Source organism: Lutra lutra, chromosome 5 (assembly GCF_902655055.1).
Source record: "Lutra lutra chromosome 5, mLutLut1.2, whole genome shotgun sequence".
Lineage (NCBI taxonomy): Eukaryota > Metazoa > Chordata > Mammalia > Carnivora > Mustelidae > Lutra > Lutra lutra.
In genome coordinates this window covers 101,977,390-101,997,530 of record NC_062282.1, presented here as the reverse complement: position 1 = coordinate 101,997,530, position 20,141 = coordinate 101,977,390, and the positions used below count along the sequence as shown (strand labels likewise).

Genomic DNA, 20,141 nt, shown 5'->3' with positions numbered 1-20,141 from the left:
AAAAAGATTTAGTTTCAAAAGAAAAGGAAGGGAAAAAATCAGTGTCCAAATTAGGTGGGGGAGATTCTTCCTCGCACATTTATATCTGCTCTTCCTACTTTGATCTAATATCCCTGTCAACCTTTAAAGAAAATGACTTATTGTATGAACCTAAATGAAACAACTATTTGCTTTTTTTGTTTTGGAGTTGTAAAAGCTCCATTGAATTTATTCAGTTTAATTCAGCCAGCATTTCAGCATTATAGGATCTAACCCTTGCCAATTGGCTGGGCAAATGGAATCTGATTCCTAGTCATAAATGATACACTGATTCCTCAAATCACAAAACTGTGTTACATATTCATGACAGCGTTGATAATACTAAGGCACCTGATTTCCCTGGCACATTTCTGAAAGGGCTGAAGCCGTCCTAGAAGCCCCTGTTCCTCATGTCGTGCTTATCATCCCATCACCTCAGATTCACTGGGGCGACACCTTTCGGTCTTCTTTGTTGTTTGGGTTTTGGGGACGTCCTCCCAAGGACCTAGATCAGGATGGGTCTCAGGCACATCCTGGTTGGTGTCCTCTCTCGCCCTCACTTCCTCTGGAATTTCCCTAGAACTAGTTGTCAGAGGACTTGGAGGCCCGTGGTTGCTGATTCAGCCTTCTGGGATGATACAGGTCTGGGTCTGTGTGTGTGCGGACAGAAAACAGCCGAATGGCTAGGCCACATGTTCTGCTGGGTGACTGGAGACTTCTAAAACGAGAGGGCCAAGTGGCCCTGGCTATGATTCCAGGTTATGGGTGTTTTGTTTTTTTTGGTTGTTTTTTTTTTTGACCCTTTCAGTTTCTCTGATGTTGACCACTAAATTGTTACAGTAGAGAAGCCGGACTCTTTGGGAGTGCTATTTTGTATTACTTACTTTGTGTGAAAGCTGCTAATTCCAGGTAGAAAAGAAACACAAATTCGATAACTTGCCGCCATTTAGCTAATGTGGAAAGCTCATATGGATTTGGTACAGAGGCCTTTCCAGTGAGAGAGAGACCTTCCTTCTGGGGCCCTGGAGCTTCCAATAGCTCTCATAGCTCTCACGTCTTCTGTAACATAATCACTATGTATCAGAAATGTTGCTCAGGAGAACTGATTTTTGTCTGAAGCAATTTTGTTCTTATAAGCAACAGAAGTGCTTTTCCTTAAAAAAAAAAAAAAAAAAAGCAAAACCTTGTCACGCATTATTTTCTGACAAAAGCCTTGAGTCTTCATTTTATCTTCTAGATTAAATCTTTCAGTGAACTTATGTATTCATAATCAATTAGGCTGAACAATTATCCATAAAAATGAAACTGTATCTATTCATTATGTGTCTTTCTAAAACCAAACCTAAAGAGTTCTTTTAAATGCCACATTTGTATCTTGAAAAGAGGATATCATTTATGTACTCCCCCCCCAACCCCTTGGCCCTCTGCTCTTTGACAGACCATTTTTCTGTGATTGGTAGCATTTTCCTCTCAGGTTCATTTTCAAATGTTAATCATTAGTCATTCCTCACGACCTCTCCACGAAGCTGTCCAGAACATAAGGCTGTTAGGGGCTGCATACTCTAACAATAGTGGATAGGGGCTCTGAAGGTTACCAGTGACCTGGGGTCACATCCCTGGGTCAACGAAAGATGAAAAGTTAGGCTAGTGGTCACAGACCCCAGGTCCTGGGAAAGGTAGGCCTCTCCAGGTCGTGGAAACTGAGAAAGAGGGAGGTCCATGTGTACCCCTGGCTTGGGGAGACAGGCCTCGCAGGTTCCCAGAAACCCCTTTGATTTGCTGCCCATTCCACATGATGTTTAGTAATAAACAGAGTTCAATGACCAGTCTAGACAAACAAATCATGGCCCTGGCAAACCCCTGTGTTCTGATGACATGTTATGTCTCTGCAATGCCGAGCGGAAGCAGCCAGCTTTGAAACAGAGGCCACGCCTTTGTGAGCTAACAGCAAAGAGAGAGGCTGAGAGGGATTCAGACAACAGACCGAGCTCCGGCCAAATTAGAAGGTATGCCCCGCTTTGTGGTTTGTGAGTTTCCTGCTCCGTCTTCCTCCAGGCATTAGGAAGCTGCCCTGAACTTGAGTGAAATGTGAGAGGTTTTAATATTAATATTTCTGAAGCCCTCAGGGTTGACTCAGCCACCTGCTTCCCCCGTAGCAGCTGTCCTGCAGAGTTTTCACTAGAGAGACACCATCTTCCCCTTTAACAAAGTATTTCATCAAAGTTGGATTTTAATTGAGTCAGGAAGCCTTCCAAGACACTTCATTTTCATGTCGCCTGGCTAGCTTTAGCCGTCATTCGCAGGTGAAGCGAAATCTCAGAACTTCCTCATTTAATGTGTTCTTTCTTCCTCCACCTTGTTGATGAAAGCATGGCACCAGACCTTGGCGAGTTCGTGTGTTATCAGCACGTAGCAAACAGTGAAATCTCCTTTCTGTTGGGACTGAGATAGGAAAGATGCTAAGAAAGGACTGAGCTCTCTGAATTCTCTGTAAAATAATCCTGGGTGAAAACAGCATTTTTTTTTTTTAAATTTGAACATGTGTTTTTCATAAATACAGTCCAGGATGATAAACTGTGTATATATACAACAAAGAACGCTTAGAAAATGTGGTTGGTAGTATTCTTCTGTGAATGTATTTGGGCTGTTTTCATTTAGAAATAATTCATTTTCAGTATTTGTCAGGGCAGTTTCTTTTACAATTATTTAAATACATTTTTTCTTTGCCTGCATGGAATTGTTTACTTAGTGTTAATGGTTCTTCACAAATATTTACTAAATTACTCTGTAAACTGTTCTCCAAATTAGCCCAGAAGGTTCAAGACTCTGCCTAACTCCCTTCTTTTAGTCTCCAGCCTTTTAAGGTAATCTCTCCATTGGTATCTGTGCAATTAACTGAGAGCATTTTAATGACAGGGAATAATAATTGCTGTTTGCCTATCACTGAGAGGAATTTCCCCCCATACATTTATTTTGAGGGAGACTAGATCGTCATGTAGCACATGATGATGCTGATAAAGACTTTAATTACTACAGGAGAGATTTTGGTAGATGGGGAGCAAGAATTTGCAATCCTTAATTCTCCACAAAATATGAGCAAAAGGTAAGAGTCTTAAATCCCTACAAGTGCTGCAAAAGTGGGAACTTCCAGAAAGGTGTTTTATAGATGGTCATAAATCTATAAAATATATTCACGTGTGTGTCAAAGTATGCAGAGATGAACAAATGGTCAGGGAATGAAAACAAAAGCTGATGTTTTTGCTTCTCTTTTTAGGGAAAAGGTTTCATCATGAACATAAAGTAATTCCTCTACAGACCAACCTGGGTGAAAGAAAGTGTGTTCATTCCCACTACCTGACCTTAGTAGAATGTTACTTATATATGTATTTTTTCTTACATGCCCAGTTCTATAAATTTTCATTTTAATTGCAACATGAAAGAATTATATCTCATCTTACCTTAACATTTACCCTGGTCTAAATTTGAACTTACAAATTTTCAATAAAGTAATGCCTTTGTTAATTAGATTTCAGAGATCAAGAACTGTATTAAATAGACTGGATTACTATGCATGTATAAATGTACGTGGGATACCAGGTCTGCAATTCATAGAACAGAAACATAGCAGCCATTTCTCAGCTACTGCAGAGGTTCACCAGGTCAAATTACTTGAAATTCAAGGGGATCTTTGTCATCCTTCATCTGAGAAAGTACATGTGACTCAGTTAGCTTAAGAATTTAAAGCTAGAATGAGACAGAAATTCACCTGTCTCATCACATTAGTTAATTCACTTTTGCATTCATTCAACAAATGAGGACCTATTAGGTGCCACCCCTCCCTGCTAGGTGTTAGGATTACAGATTTTCCCTTGCCATCAGAAAGTAGTATTCCCATGAAACTTTTCATGAGCCAAAGTGGTATAGAGTGAAGGAGCCATTCTCATTAATTTATATGGAAAACTTTCTGAGTGTGCCTAGAGCTCCCCACAAAACCTCGCTTAGGCTTTTCTGGTACCGTAGGACCCATCTTGCTAACAGATGCACAAAATAAATTGGGATAAAGCCCAGGTATTGACAGACACAGGTCAAAGTTCTGGCAGCTCGATGCTGAGTGTGGCTCCCAAGCAAGGAGCCCGGGGATGCCACTCTTGCTTCCTAGGTCTCGCAGTGCCTCTACACGGACTCATTGCAAAACAAATGCTAGACACTATTTGAGATTTTCACCTTTTTCATAGAAGCAAAAATCCTCTTCTGATTTCTTTTGCTTAGTGCAAATAGGTCCTCTTTCATAAAAGCAATGTGATGTAACTTGAACTTTCAAAAAGTGGTGAGCAAAGGCAGATCAGCTCCTGCTCTCGTGAGGTGGAAATTGGGGAGAACTGACATGATCAGATCAGCACTTTGAAATGCTCAGCTCATTTATTTTGAAAATTTAAAGATAATTCTAATATTCAAGTAAACTGCTGGAACAGAACCTTAGATAGCCTCTAAAATTTCAAAGGTGACACGTATTCATTGATGGGACTATAGCTTAAATTACCAAGAAGATTTCTAGTACTACTGTATTTATATTGTTTTGTGTGGGAGAAGTTTAAAAGGATACCATAGTTATTAGGTGACAATATCTGTGCTCCCTGCCCTCTCCCCGCACCCCGCCCCCCTGCCCCCGGCTGTTTCTGGATTTATTTTGCTTTGTTGAAGGCTAAACTTTCTGCTGGGTTAATTTTTAAAAAAAAATTAAATGCAATTAATTAAAATGCAGTATATTATTAGTTTCAGGGGTAGAATTTAGTAGTTCATCAGTTATATATAGCACCCACTGCTCATTACATCACATGCCCTCCTTAATTCCCATCACCCAGTTACCCCATCCCTCCACCCCCACCCCCAGCAACCCTTAGTTTGTTTCCTATGATTAAGAATCTCTTAAGGTTTGTCTCCCTTTCAGATTTCATTTTGTTTTATTTTTCCCTCTCTTCTCCTATGATCCTCTGTTTTGTTTCTTAAATTCCACATATCAGTGAGATCATATAATTGTCTTTTTCTTATTGACTTATTTCATTTTTCTGTTAGCTTAGTAGTTATGTAATGGGTAAAAATTCAGTCAGACTTAATCTCTGCCACTACATCCTATTCTCCTTGGGCCCACAAAATTCAATCTTGCCAATTCAAGGGAAATAGTCTAGTTAGCCATGACTCAGTCATTTCCTGCCTAGATCCAGTCATGTGCAGGGTTCTGCCCCCCTTCCCTGGCTCTGGGGTCGGCATCTGAGTTCACCCATGGGAGATGCTGGCAGACTTTGCAAAATGGGTTGAGGGAAATCCTCTGGCTCTGAGTGGCACTCTATGAGATGTCATTGGCCTTATGGTTTGTTGTTGTTGTTGTTGTTTTTTAAAGACTTTATTTATTTGGGAGAGAGAGCACAAGTGGGGAGGGGCCTAGGGAGAGGAAGAGAGAAAGAATTTGAAGCAGAATCCACATTGAGCACAGGCCCCACATGGGCTCAATCCCACCACCCTGAGATCATGATCTGAGCTGAAACCAAGGGTCAGACACTTAACCACTGGGCCACCTAGGAGCCCTGGCCTGGTGGTCTTTAAAGACCATTGGCCTCAGTTCCTCCTAGTTTCTGCAGTTATGTCCACGGGCTTCTTCCTGTCAGCCCTCTACATCCAAAACCCCCAACACCACTCCATACTCTGCCTCTGCCATGGTCCAACCAGGAGACCACTTCTGGTAAGTTGGCCCTTCCTCCGCTTGGCCAGAGGGGTGGGACTCCTTACAGACACATCACTGGCTCAGCTTTAACCCCTGGGGCATTGGCCAATGAACTGCCTTCAGAAAAACTTGCTGTACTGGGATTTCAAGCAGACTTCTCTACTCTGGAACCCCTTCAGGGTATTTAGGCACATGGGCACAGCTTTCAGGCAGAGCTTGGAGCAGGTGTGAGGCAGAACATGTGGGTGGGGCTTGGGGGTGGGGCTTGAAGCAGACCTGGGGCAGGTGTGGGATAGGGCAGAATAGACTAGCAATGAACACTAGTGTCCCCCCATTTGTCAACACTCCACTCCCACCAAGATTTTTTAATCTCTTCCCTTTCCAGTGGAGAGAAAGTTTTTCCTCCCCCAAACTATTATTTATGGATAAACTTTATATATAGGTTACACAGAAGTCTAGTACTTGATTTTTTAAAAAAGATTTTATTTATTTATCTAGAGAGTGAGTGCGGGGGAGGGGCAGAGGGAGAGAAGAGAATGTCAAGGAGACTCTGTCCTAAGTGCAGCATCCCACGCGGGACTTGATCTCACTACCCTGAAATCATGACCTGAGTTGAAAACAAGAGTTAGTTGCTCAACGAACTGAGCTTACAATATATACAATATATATATAATATACAATATAATTATATATTTCTATATATATAGAAATATATATAGTTAAATATACATAGATATATATAGAATATATATATATTCTATATATATAGAAATATATATGAGAGAGAGAGGCTGGGGGAGAGGGAGAGAGAACTGAGAATTGGAGGCTTAACCAGGTGCCTCCCTAGCACTTGATATTTAAAACCAAGTTTTTGAGCCTCAGAAAATCTTTTATCTTTTCAAAAGCCTGGTTTCTGCAAATCAGAAGGGTCTTGGTTTTCAAGACTAGTCTCCACTAGAAGTTTAAAAAATTGATATTAAAGGGACGCCTGGGTGGCTCAGTTGGTTAAGCAGCTGCCTTCGGCTCAGGTCATGATCCCAGCGTCCTGGGATCGAGTCCCACATCAGGCTCCTTGCTTGGCGGGAAGCCTGCTTCTCCCTCTGCCTCTGCCTGCCATTCTGTCTGCCTGTGCTCGCTCTCTCTCCCTCTCTCTCTGACAAATAAATAAAAAAAAAATCTTTAAAAAAAATTGATATTAAAAAAAATTAAATTTAGAAACGTGGTTGCTTTATTCTCACTGGATTTTGACCTCTCATGAGGTGGTAAATCTCAGTGTCAAATTCTGTTTTTTTTTTTTTTTTTAAGTTTATTTATTTATTTATTTTTAGTAATCTCTATACCCAGTGTGGGGCTTGAACTCATGACCCTGAGATCAAGAGTCACTTACTCTTCCAACTGAGCCAGCCAGGTGCCCTTCAAATTCAGCTTTAATGGAGGAAAAATGGGGGGCAGGTAGAGAAGGTTGTAAGGGCGGGAAAATGAAAGATGTATTGATTGGAAGAATTTACTGAGAACAAAACCCCTTTAGAAAATGTTTCAAAAACGTCATCCCTGTGTACTTAAGAATTGGAGCTACCAAGCAGAACCTCAGGTTTTCTTTATTCAGGGCAGAGCGTATGCTTCAAAACCTCAGTGGTGTGCCATTTTTCTTTTTGCTTACAACTTTCTTAGCAAGTCCTTATTGAGGCCAGTTCTGTACCTGCCCCGAATTTATGACCCAATTTGTGCTGAACACTATTTTTGTTTCTGCTTTCTATGCCTTCATGGTAGTGTTTAAATTTGCTAAGTGTGAAATCTCACCCCAAAGCCTTTTCTTGAAAGTGATTCCAAACATCGAGGAGTGGATGATTGAAGTTGCTCTCCAAAAATCATTACACAAAGTGTGACATGAAATGAGACTTGAACTGCCAGTCACAAAGGTGGGAACGCAATGCTGGGATGTGTTTGTGAGAATGTAATTGCTTATGCAAATGATAGTACCAGATCACCACTGGGAGTGAAATAGAACTGTACTTCAGGCCACTGGAGGAGCTAACAACTTCATTGTAAGGAAATACTAAATAGTAATATAGGTCTGCAACATGCTCAGTACATAGAAGGTGTTGAGAAGTATAGACTGAAGAGTTCCTGGGTGGCTCAGTTGGTTCAGCATCTGCCTTCAGCTCGGGGCATGATGCCTCAGTCCTGGGATAGAGCCCTGCATCAGGCTCCCTGCTTAGCAGGGAGTCTGTTTCTCTGTCTCCCTCTGCCATTCCCCCGTTTGTGTGCTGGAGTGCACACACTCGCACATCTCTCAAACAAATAAATAAAATCTTAAAAATAGAAAGTATAGATTGGCTGTTCAGCCTTTCAGAGGCCAATCAGCAAAGCCTTGTGAGACAAGCTGAACTGCCTATCATTCCTCCATTTCATTTTCCTGGGGAGAAACTGGAGGCACATTGACTCTTCAGCATAAGGAAGGAGATGGGACTTTAGTTCTTGTTCTGTGAGACTGGGTGTCAGTAGATCTCTAGTGCCTAGAGAATTTTTTATTGATTATTAGAAAGTCTGGCTCACCCCATGATGTGGGATCAAGTTTTAATGATATCTCCAAGGAGACTACAGGGCCCTTTACCATTTAGATCCATCAAGGTGGAAGAATGACAAAGTATAAAACCAGGTAAGGTCAGGGGCTGTCCTCCTTGCTGTCTCTTTCATGGAGAAACAGTGTAGTAGAATAAAGACTGGCCCTGAATTCAAATTCTACCTCTGTTGTTTCCTAACCAATCCTGAAGAACTAACTTAACCTCCTTGAACTTCAGTAGACATACCTGATTAAAGGTAGGCTTGTGAAGATAAGAAGGATTAATAGTTCAAGTACCCATGAATCAAAGTTATAGCTTGTGTTTTAAATGTTTTTAAGAAATTTTTAAGATTTTATTTATTTGAGAGAGGCACAAGGAGGGCTGGCAGTGGGGTGAGGGGCAGAGGGAGAGGGAGAAGCAGGTTCCCCAGGGAACAGGGAGCCTGATGTCTGTTGCGGGCTTGACCCCAGGACCCTGGGACCATAACCCAAGCCAAAGGCAGATGCTTAACTGACTGAGCTACCTAGGCGTCCCTAGTTTGTATTTCAAATAATGTGTTGTTGTTTTACATTTTCTAAATATATAACATAATATGATCATATTGAATATGTTCTTTCCAAATACAAGCCCCCTCCCATATTTGTGAGGTGCCATCTTCCACTGATAGTCACTGAATTGGGCTTTTTAAATTGGCCCTTGTGCTCATCTGGAACATACACTGCAGAATATTATAACATAATCAATGTGAATGTCATTACCATTCATTATCCCTAAAAGCATTTATGAGACAGCTGTATGCTTGGGGCACTGTCTAGATGGATCGACAGCCCTTGATTTCTGGCACCTTGCAAGCCAAGATGGTTCTGCAATCATCAGCCTTGGAGGCTTGAAAATGGAAAGACTGGGGCGCCTGGGTGGCTCAGTGGGTTAAAGCCTCTGCCTTCGGCTCAGGTCATGATCCCAGGGTCCTGAGATCGAGCCCCGCATCGGGCTCTCTGCTCTGCAGGGAGCCTGCTTCCTCCTCTCTCTGCCTGCCTCTCTGCCTACTTGTGATCTCTGTCTGCCAAATAAATAAATAAAATCTTAAAAAAAAAAAAAAGAAAATGGAAAGACTGGCAAGATTGGGTCACAATAATGGCATTTTCAGAGCACGCCAGCAAAAAGAAAGACCACCTGGGGTCATATGGCATTCAGTGAGTAACGCAGAGGGACCTAAATTTGTTGTGAAGATGGAAGAGGTCAGTTAGTCTGAAAAAGCTCAAAGATAGAGATTGGGTTTTGAGAGCTGCTTCAGAGAAAGAAAGAATACGGAGGGCATTGGTCCAGCCAGTTAGGAATAAATCCAGCTTGGGGTAGAATGACCAGGTTAATCATGTGATTTCAAAGATTAGGAGAGCTATGGGGATCTCCTGATCGTACCAGTGAAGGAGATATTCTACTTACTCTGTCCTGGCCTAGGGCTACAAGAGAAATTTCTGCTTTCCAGGAGCTACTCCTCTAGGATGTGGTATGTCAGGATAAATGCAGGACAGTGTGTTGTGAGTATTTGGGAGGAAGTGACTAGTTCAAGTAAGAGAGGGGCACTTGCTTGGGGAAGGCTTCACAGAGATCATGACATTCTCCAGATGAGGAAATTGAGGCCCAGGGAGAAAAAAACAAATTGTTCAAGAACACACAACAGACAAGTAACAGAGTTGAGATTATAACCCAAACCCCCTGTCTTGAGCTATGACTCATTCCTGGCCATTTTCCTAAGAGCTGTTTCTCTGACTGAGGAAAGTGAGGAATCACGTGAGGCTGAAGGTATTGCAGAACAGAAAGGGAGCTGATCTTGGGTCTCCTGATAAAAAACTTTGAGACTGAGGCTTGGTTTACCATGCAAAAAACCTGTATCTGGGGGCTCCCTAAGGTGAAGCTGAGAATGAAGACCACACAGTGAAGAGGTGAGATTTCAAATGCTGATGACATTCTTTTGACCTCTAAATTTCTATCCATGGGCCTTTGCTTCATCCAGTTTGAGTTACGACATGTGACTCAAGAATCTTCCACTGATACAAGTAAGCCAGTACTTTGACAGTGGCTCTTCCTGTCTGTACTGTGGGCTTACTGAAAGGACACTGTGGTGTGTTAGCAGGACCCCTGTGAAGACTGGAGGTGTAGAGATGGGAAAGGACGCTTGGCAAGATGCTGAGGCATGGGAAAGGTGGAAGAATTTGATGGATAACTGGGTGGATAGATGAAAGGATGAATCTCTCACTGGAAGGCTCTCAGGTTTATGGTTGCTGGTGAGGTACATGGTGACAAAGGTGTCCAAGAGCCAACATTTTGGGGGAGACTGGAGAAGCTCTCTCATTTCCTCATCTTTCTCTTCCCAGCCATATTTAACTTGAGTGGCTCTATCTGCATCCATGGAGTGATGAAAAACTTGGAATGCTCAAAGCTGTGGGGACAAAAGCAATCATTTGAATGTGGTTTTTGATAACTTGCAGGCTACCAGGAATAGCCTTAAAACCTTTCCCTTCAGGGCAATTTGAAAAGACCGTTTCACCGATGCAGGAAAATACCCACCCTGTAGATTTTGGGTTTCATATTCAAATCGTATGGCAGCCAAAGATTAAGAGAGTGAATCAGCTGGGGTTAGGCTGCTCATAAACACTAGTCATGTCATTAGATGATGAGATGAAGATTTTAAAAGCTTTCAACTCAGTTTCCTTCATTTATGATATCCTCATTGAATAAGTGTGACCATAAGAAAGCAGCCTGAGACAATGTTGAAAACATAAAGGAAGAGAAGGAAGAAACAAGGAGATCTGAGACTGATTGTAGTTAACCTAATATGTGTAATTTGGGATTCTAGTCAAAGAGATTCACAGCCCATTGGGTCCCCTCACATTTTCTTAACACACTTACATAATCTGATTTCCTAGTTTCAGAATGGGAAACTGAGTGAAAGGTTTAGAGAAGCTGGGATGTGGCTGAGTGTCATCTGACTGTCCCAATGACAGCTGGAAAAAAGAACCCATGTGACTCTCAAGGCACAGGTGGGAATGAAATAGTTGACAGAGTGAGGAACACAGTTTTAGAAGGTGGCCTCATTAGTTGTCACAGTAGGAAAAAATTTGCTCTGCTGATATTTTTTGAAAGACTCAAGATGCTTTATTTGTTTAGTATCACAAATGCTTTTGATTAATTTCAGTATTTTTATTATCTCATTTCCTGGGTGACCTAACAACAGAGTGTGAGTAAGCAGAACAGGATGACATTTCTAAGAAAAGCATTATTCATGTCTCAGAGAGGAGAGCTTTAGGGAAAGGAATGCCTGGAACCACTTTCTTGAGACCATAACCCTGTTCAGTTGGAGAGAGAAGTCAACAAGTCTGTAAGTCAGGGCACTTCTCTGGTTTAGTCTAAGAGAAACCGAATTTCCAGTTTTGCCAGTGTGCTAATGACGTGGGAAGGGAAGAGAGAGGAATTCCAGCACCAGTGAGCTGCTGCTTTGGACCTGGGTAGGAAATTCCATTATATTGACGAACTTTGGAGCAAGCGACTCCTGAATAAGGTATTCTCTTCCTTTTCCATTATTGTGAGCTACATGAAAATGAAGGCAGGAAAGGAAAGGCAAATGGTCAAAACTAAAAAGAGAGCAACCTCAGGAATGAGCAGGGGAAGGCAAAATAAAACAGCAGTGAGGTGCCTTTCCGTGTCCACCAGATGGACAAACATCAAAAGACCTGCTGAAACCAAGTATGCTCAAGGATCGAAGAAAACAGAAACTCATACTTCTTGTTGGTGGATGGTAGGTTTTGTGCTGTTACTTTGTAGAGCAAATTGGTAATTCCCAGTAAAGTTGGGAGATGCCTCTCCTCTGTGAATCAGTTATTTCACTTCTAAGTATTTCCTCTAAGACTCTCTCATAAATGCTCAAGGAACATTGTAATAGCAAAAGAAGTAGGAATGATCCAACCCTCTACTGGTGAGAGTGGGGGCTTGACCAATTGCCGCCCCACCCAGCCTGCTGGGGAAAATCCAGCCATCTGTCCGTTTCTGCTTGGTTTACAATTTTAGAAGCTCATTCATGGAGGCATTGTACTGTGGGGCCGCTACGTGACTCTGACGTTCACTGAAGTTGGAGGAACAGTGAAGGAAAGGAATGAATAGGTTGTGGGGGATTCAGATAATGGAATAATGTACAGTAGTTAAGAACAATGAATTAGAGCTACATATTAACATGGCAAAATCTTAAAGGGAAAAAAAACACAAAAGGGCATGTATAATATGATACTGCTTGGCACATTAAAATATAGTAAATGTGGTTTATACATATATAGATAAGTGGCAAAAGTTCTACAACATGCATTTAATTAATAGTATTAATTATGGAATGGTGGTTACTTCTAAAAAAAGGGGGGAGAATGGAGGAGTGTTATATTTTAGCCGTATTTATATTTTATTCCTTAGAAACAGAGAGTCCTGAATTAAATATGATGAATCTTTTTTTTTTTTTTAAGATTTTATTTATTTATTTGACAGAGAGAGATCACAAGCAGGCAGAGAGGCAGGCAGAGAGACAGGAGGAAGCAGGCTCCCCACTGAGCAAAGAGCCCGACGCGGGACTCGATCCCAGGACTCTGAGACCATGACCCGAGCCGAAGGCAGCGGCCCAACCCACTGAGCCACCCAGGCGCCCAAATATGATGAATCTTAATTCCATATGTGATGTGATAGTTTTTGTATGCTTGAAAATTTAAAGCCATACTTTCTCATAAAACAATTAGGAATAAAAAGTAATATTAAATAATTAGGTATTAAAAGTGATCTGAAATAATAATATTCTGGTATTTTTCCTTTTACTACTCTTTTTCATCTATACTTGATAAAAAGACTTTTCGTTTTATGATATTTACAATTTTATATTCTTTTACTTCTTTTTTATTATTGGCTCTTAGGAATTTTCCATGTTGTTATTCTAATTTGTATCGTAACCACAATTACTCCATATATGTGACACTTTTACTGAGATTTAAAAAAAAAATTATTTTAGAGAAAGAGAGAGAGAGTGTGTGTGCAAGCACGAAGCGGGGAAGAACAGAGGAGGAGGGAGAGGGAGAGAGAGATTCTTTCGAGGAGACTCTGCACTGAGCACAGAGCCCAATGGGGGGCTCAATCTTGTGACCCTGAGATCATAACTTGAGCTGAAACCAGGAGCTGGACACTCAACCCACTGAGCCACCCAGGTGCCCCAACACTTCTTCTGATTTTTAACATATGTTTGCTATAAAAATTTGGAAAATAATGTATAAAGAAAATAAAAACTATCTGTTATCATAACATTCGATGCAGTAATATTTTGGGTAATTCTTCCAGTCTTGATTGTTGTTTTGCATCTTTAATTTTTTACTTAGCTATGCACTATGAGAATTTTGCTAGAATATTAGATTTGTATTCTACCATATTATTTTAAATGGTTCCATATTATTCTGTTACATATGGGTTAAGGGGGGGCAGCCTGGGTGGCTCAGTCATTAAGCGTCTGCCTTTGGCTCAGGTAATGATCCCAGGGTCCCTGCTTCTCCCTCTTCCACTCCCTCTGCTTGTGTTCTCTCTCTCACTGTCAAATAAAAAAAAATTCTTTAAGAAAAATGAACAAACAAAAAAACATATGAATTAAGGAATGCAAATGTTCATTTAACCTGTCTTCCTTCCTTACTCTCTGTCCACATTTGTTTGTAGGAGATAGAAAACTGAATAATCAGTTGCTGATCTCTGTGGGGGCAGGGAGGGAGGAGCAGGTGCTGGGGAAGTTGCAGAAAAGTCTCCTGAGCTTTGAGGAGGGGGCAGTATGGGCAGTCAGTCTGGATTCTCACCCCCAGTGGGCTCTACCTGAGTTGAAAGAGTTTGCTTATAATCTTTTGCCTCTACCCCTGGACAGCTGGTGTGTGATGGGCTGACGGGCAGTGCAAACCTTTGTGGGGATGATGCACTGTATGGTTCTCACTTTCTGTATTAAGGAGACAAGCAATAAATGTTGGGTTCAAATGGAAAATACCACAAAGCCTTATATAAAAACCTTACCTTCAAGTTCATTTTACTCTAACTTGTTTTATGTAATTTAGTAGCCCAAGAACATGTCTTACTTTTCATCATCTTATGTGTTGTGCTCTCTTTTAATGATTCTGAAATGTTCATATTTTAACATCCCTGGAACTGAGATGGGTGGCACAATTCCTGGTGTCTTGATACAACTTTCAACTTTGTTCTCATCTTAACATTTGGGAAACAAGGGTGTCACTTACGATCTATGATTTCCTAGGTTCAATAGGATGTTGTATTTTAAAGCTGTGGTTTTCAGTCTTGGCTACACATTTGAATCATCTGGAACACTTTAAAACTATACAAAAGATGCCTGGTCCTAACCGATGTTCTATTAAATTTGCTGGAGTAGAGGCTACACATCTGTATTAAAAAAGCTCCCCAGAGTTGGAACCACTGTCATAGACTTTAATGGAGTTAAAAATAATGTATCATCATTGCAATCGAAGACCAAGTTAGGGTGACTCTTAGAGTTTCTAGAAGAGTTGGTTTCCAACTTATAGAGAAGTTCAGTTAGGTATCCAAGTGTTAGAAGAATTGGAAAGAAGAATTGAAAGAATTGGGTTGGAATAGAAAGATGGATCCTGGTTCTAGCAATTTTTAGTTTTATGGCCTTAAACAGAGGAGTGAGCTTCTCCCAACCTTAGTTCCTTTGTAAAATAACAAAATATCTACTTCCTAGGGTGGTTGTGAGGATTACTCAAGGTAATATACTAAAAAGCCTACCACATTCTAGGACTCATTATAACTACCTGTAAATGGGGGTTTTATTGCAAATAGTGTTAACTTAAATTGAAAGTAGATTTCTGGAGCCTGGATAAAAAAAGAAATGGAGCTTTGTGTGATTTATTTAAACCTTTTGAATGAATTCCTAATGTTAGGGTCGCCAACTTATTTAACACGGTAAAAATAGAAAGCAACAAAAGTTTAAAGGTCAATGTCAGCATATTTTCTCATTTTTTGTAAAGTAATTAAAGGAATTGCGTTGAAAGGACTTATATTAACAAACTTAAATTTATATATCCAGAACAACTCTAAAATCACCTAGCTACACTCGTAGAAAAGGGACCACTTTTCACGATAGCCAGTAATCACAAATGATAATGGGAAATGTGATAAATTCACTTGATAGTAGCAACACGGCCTTTATTTCCTGTGTGGGGCTTGGTAAATTGTGTGCTTTACATTGCATTAAGGTCAATTTCTATATGTATCATAACGATTTCCTGTATTTGTTGAAGAGATATATAACCGTGTAGACTTTTTCCACTATGAGAAAAAACATTTTCCAGCTACATTGCATTTCTGGAAATGGAATCAACCTTAACCACTGGCACCAAATATTTAACAGTCTGGGCTCTGGTGGAGAGAAGAAGGGAGGAGTTTTCACTGCTCTCAGATCACTTTTGCCACAGGGTGGATATTATAACATATTTTTGTGCTCTGAATAGTTGAGCTTGTGGGGAAAGCTAGCATTGCCAGTGCTCAGTGTCAAACCACAGCCTGGAATTATCGTGTCCACCAGGCCCTTTATCTTGAGTACATGGGGGAAGCTCTTTCCATGTAGAGCCAATGCTTGCTTGTGTAGATAACCCACTTTATGGATTATTCGCAGAAATTTTGAGGCTGCGCCTGGATTCTTTTTCTCCCAACTGTCTTGCCACCCACTAGGATTCTCCAAACCATCTCCTTCATTCAGTTGGTGTGTGCTGAGGAACTCAGTTACAATGTCTCCATGTGAGCATTTATGGAAGGCCTATCATGTGCCAAACTTTTCATTAGATCCAATCTTTATACAACTTTGTGACATAAGCGGTATCATCTTATTTTCCAGAGGAGGGAACAAAGATTTAGAGTTCAAGAGACTTGTCTAAGGTCACATGCTCATTTCAAAACTGAGCATGGGTTCTAATTTAACTGCTGCTTTTGAAAACTTGAGCCATGGAAACTTCTCTATGAGCTTGAGGAATGTGAAATGTTTTCTGCCAAGTTAGCATGACAGATTTTATTTTTTTTTTATTTTATTTTTTTTAAAGCATGACAGATTTTAAACCAATCTTCCCCCACCCCTTTAAAAAAAATAATAAACTCTACCCCTAGCATGGGGTTCAGACTCACAACCCAGAGATCAAGCGTGGCATCCTCTCCCAACTGAGCCATCCAGGCATCCCCTAAACCAATCTTAGCATTGAGAGTACAAGAAACTAAATAAAAATCAAGCCATAGAGCACCTGGGTGGCTCAGTGGTTTAAAGCCTCTGCTTTTGGCTCGGGTCATGATCCCAGGGTCCTGGGATCAAGCCCCGCAATGGGCTCTCTGCTTGGCAGGGAGCCTGCTTCCTCCTCTCTCTCTCTGCCTGCCTCTCTGCCTACTTGTGATCTTTCTCTGTCAAATAAATAAATAAAATCTTAAAAAAAAATCAAGCTATACCATTATATCATGTTATTCCGGGTTTAAAAAATAAAATCAGTTGAACAAAGATGGTTAGTACCTTTATTGCTAGATAATTATTCTCTGAGGGCAGATTATAAGTGTAGGTAATTTTTTCAATATATTTTTTGCCTGATGGAGAGGAATCTCCACATTCTTTCTAGATGATTCCTTTAATATTGCTACCTAAAGCCTTGTTACCTTTGCTCTGTGTCCTACTGTACAACATCGTTTCCATAACAACGAGATAGACAGAAGAGGGGGTAGCAACTGGCTCGTGAGAGAATGAAAATGCAATGGAAAGTTCCACCTGAAATAACAACATGCAAATCACTTCAGCATATGATAAACAACAAAGAAAGTGATGCTTTTTTGGGGAGACAGCTTATTTGGTTTTTGGAATGTGCTCAGTTTTCTGACAGCTTCTCTTTCTTGTGCTATCTTTCTTGCCTTATTTTTTCTTTTTGTGAGACCAAAATAAAATCATTAAAAAACAAAAATTCAACCTGACATTGCATGTGATTCAATGGCAGATGCAGCGATTTGTGCTTCCAGAGATAGTTCTGGAGCAGAACATTTATAAAGGCTTTTAATTCTGAAATGAATTTGACTCTTGATGAAGCCACCTTTGGTTGCCAGGATATAGCTGAAGTGTCAGATATTCCTCTGAAGTGAGATTTCCCCAGCCATTTTGCCATCAAGGACTTCTGCTGTTATTTTTGCTTACGTCTTTCCAGAAGATTTTTAACATACTCAAATAATTCCAGGTATTTAATATTGAACTATATGGTCTTAGAGAAATAGAAGATTTCCTTTCTGGAATATTGAAAATAGCTTTCAAAATCGAGTTTCTCTAAAACAAAAATCACTGCTGAAATACTATCTTGAGATGGCCAGAATAGAGTGGACAATAAGATATTTATATTAATAGAAATTGTGGGGCTCTTTTAAATATCCCTTCCTTATATAACACAAACCACACTATAAACACTGTTTCTATTTGAGGGACTAAATAAAAATATGGAAATGATGTTCATATAAAATTGGGAGACATGTTTGTATCATTTCACTTGGAGGCCAGATAAAATCATTCTTCACAGCCATTTATTGCTATGATTTGTGGGTATTGCTCTTCAACAATTTTCCCTAGGTTTTCAAGCAATCAGGGATCATAGAGTACATTTTTAAAACATTGGAGAGGTAGTGATTAAGCACTTTAATGCCTCCTTTTATGCAGACATGTAGCATGCCCGTCCCATGTCAGCTGAATGAATTCTCTCAAGCTACACCCTTCTCTTCGAGGATCTTCACACACACCTTCCCCTGGGCTCATGCCTGCATGGAGGATCCCCATTCATAAAGCCCAGTGCCTTCATTTCAAAGTTGTTCATTTACATTTTGCTTTATTTCATTAAAAAATGAAGTCACTAGCTAGAACTCAAGGTGAGGTCCTCTGGCCACTGCTTCAGAGTAACTTGTGCTGTTCCAACCAAACCAAACCAAACCAAACCAAAACCAAACCCAGCCCCAAATCCAGACCTATTGATCCATTGCTGGGGGGGGGGGGAGATGTATAATCTGAATTTTGAATAGGCTCCCTGTTATTTACGTATTTTCTGATACTCAATCAAGCCCTCCACTGAGGCAGATTCAGAGTAGGGGACTGTCCCTGGTGCTTAAAAATCTATCAAGTCATTACATGCAGGAGCAGCCCTAATATCTACTCTTCTCTTGGTTCCTGTACCAACCCCTCCCTAGCCCCTGAACCTGACCCCATCATCTGCTTCCTCACCAGGCCCTAAACCCTTCAGTTTACTCCTGGTAGTATTTTCCTCATTTCTTTTACAAAAACAGATTAAGAATGATGTCATTTGCAAAATACAGATTAGGAATGTGTGGGTAAGTACAGCTGAAGTGAGGGAGTTGGAGAGTTGTGTATTTTTGTTTAAGACCTCTACGCTCATAGGATGATCTTGATTCTTCCTGGGGGGTGCAGGGTGGAGGGTAGGAGTACAGTAACCATGGATATTCCATGCAGGTTTTTATATGAAAACATTTTCATTTAATGAGGTAATGATATTACCTTGATGTGATTTGAGAGCAGCCTGGTTATCTAATGATTGGGTTCAAGACCAAATGAATCCCAGCTTGCATTTCCTGGGAGGAAACCAAATTGTAGCTGAAGGAAAGTGACCCAGAAACACTGATAGATATGTGGAGAACACTATTTGGGTTTTTAAAAAATATATATATTCATTAATAATCCAGTAGTGGATAGTTTAGAGCTAGCTTAATTGAGCCTTTGATTCCAGTTTAGCCAACTGACATACCTGAGGTGACATGAGAGGAGTAGAGAGAATAACAGTAGAGAGAAAAATGTCCCATTTGGCCCTGGGAAGAAGTTCTAAACTGAGGCCTGTGTCTTAGAATCACAGGTGAGCTGTACATCTATAGAGTTCCTTATGGTTTAGGGATATAGGAAAGTCACATGAGTTTGGCATGCAGATGTATGGTAGCCAACTTTATTTCCTTCAGGCTGGCCCTAGATGTCCTGGGCTTGGTGCCCAGCAGGAGACTGACTGAGTCATCATGCCCTCCTTGAGGTTTGAAAATTGATAAAAGTTCTATCTTCACTGCTATTAGCTCCTAATCATCTTGTGTCAATGTTGAGATTTCTCTGGAAAGTTCAGGGTGTCTCATAAGTGTTGGATGGGGCAGCACTTTCCCCGGAGAGCACAGGGAGTATCAGGTTCTCTGCTAGACTATTTGTCATCTAGCAGAGATCACACCTTGTGGGAAGAGGAAACAACAGGGAAATCATTACTGGATAGAGGGGTCGGTAAAGTCTCAGGATGTAGGATTGCTAACCACCTGGTCTGGGGAGAAGCAGAAGTAATAGGAGGGCACTAGGATTCTGTAAATGGTGGAGGGCATGTTTAAAATGTAAATTAAAATGAGGGCAAAAATGATAGTAGTAGTCATCCTGTTACTTGCAAATAATTGATAGCATTTTTAGCCACGAGCTCTTTGATCCTCCAAGAGCACTCAAGATGGAGGGGTGGTCGTTACCCGCATTTTACGGATGAAGGTAATGAACCAGAGAAAAGCTGTGACGTGCTCAAGCCCAGCTGGGGCTAGGACAGGTCTTTTGTCCCTTTGTCCACTCTTCTATTTCTTCATTCTATGCCACTGACTAATAGACTAAGATTCACCCCATCTAACTCTGCCTACATCATGCTTTTTGCCTAGGGTCAGCCTGAGCAGGGAATAAATGATCAATGATGGAGGCATGGAGAGGAGACTGGACTTTTCCCAGAGGC

General features: G+C 40.8%; 1 long non-coding RNA gene across 1 annotated transcript in view; it reads left to right on the top strand.

The window, feature by feature from the left end:
• Positions 1-10,140: 10,140 nt before the first annotated feature.
• Positions 10,141-20,141, top strand: part of LOC125100334 (uncharacterized) — a 38,692-nt gene continuing 28,691 nt past the window's right edge. The window contains exon 1 of the long non-coding RNA XR_007127504.1: positions 10,141-10,244. This is a non-coding gene — a long non-coding RNA (uncharacterized LOC125100334). The remainder of the gene's footprint in view (positions 10,245-20,141) is intronic.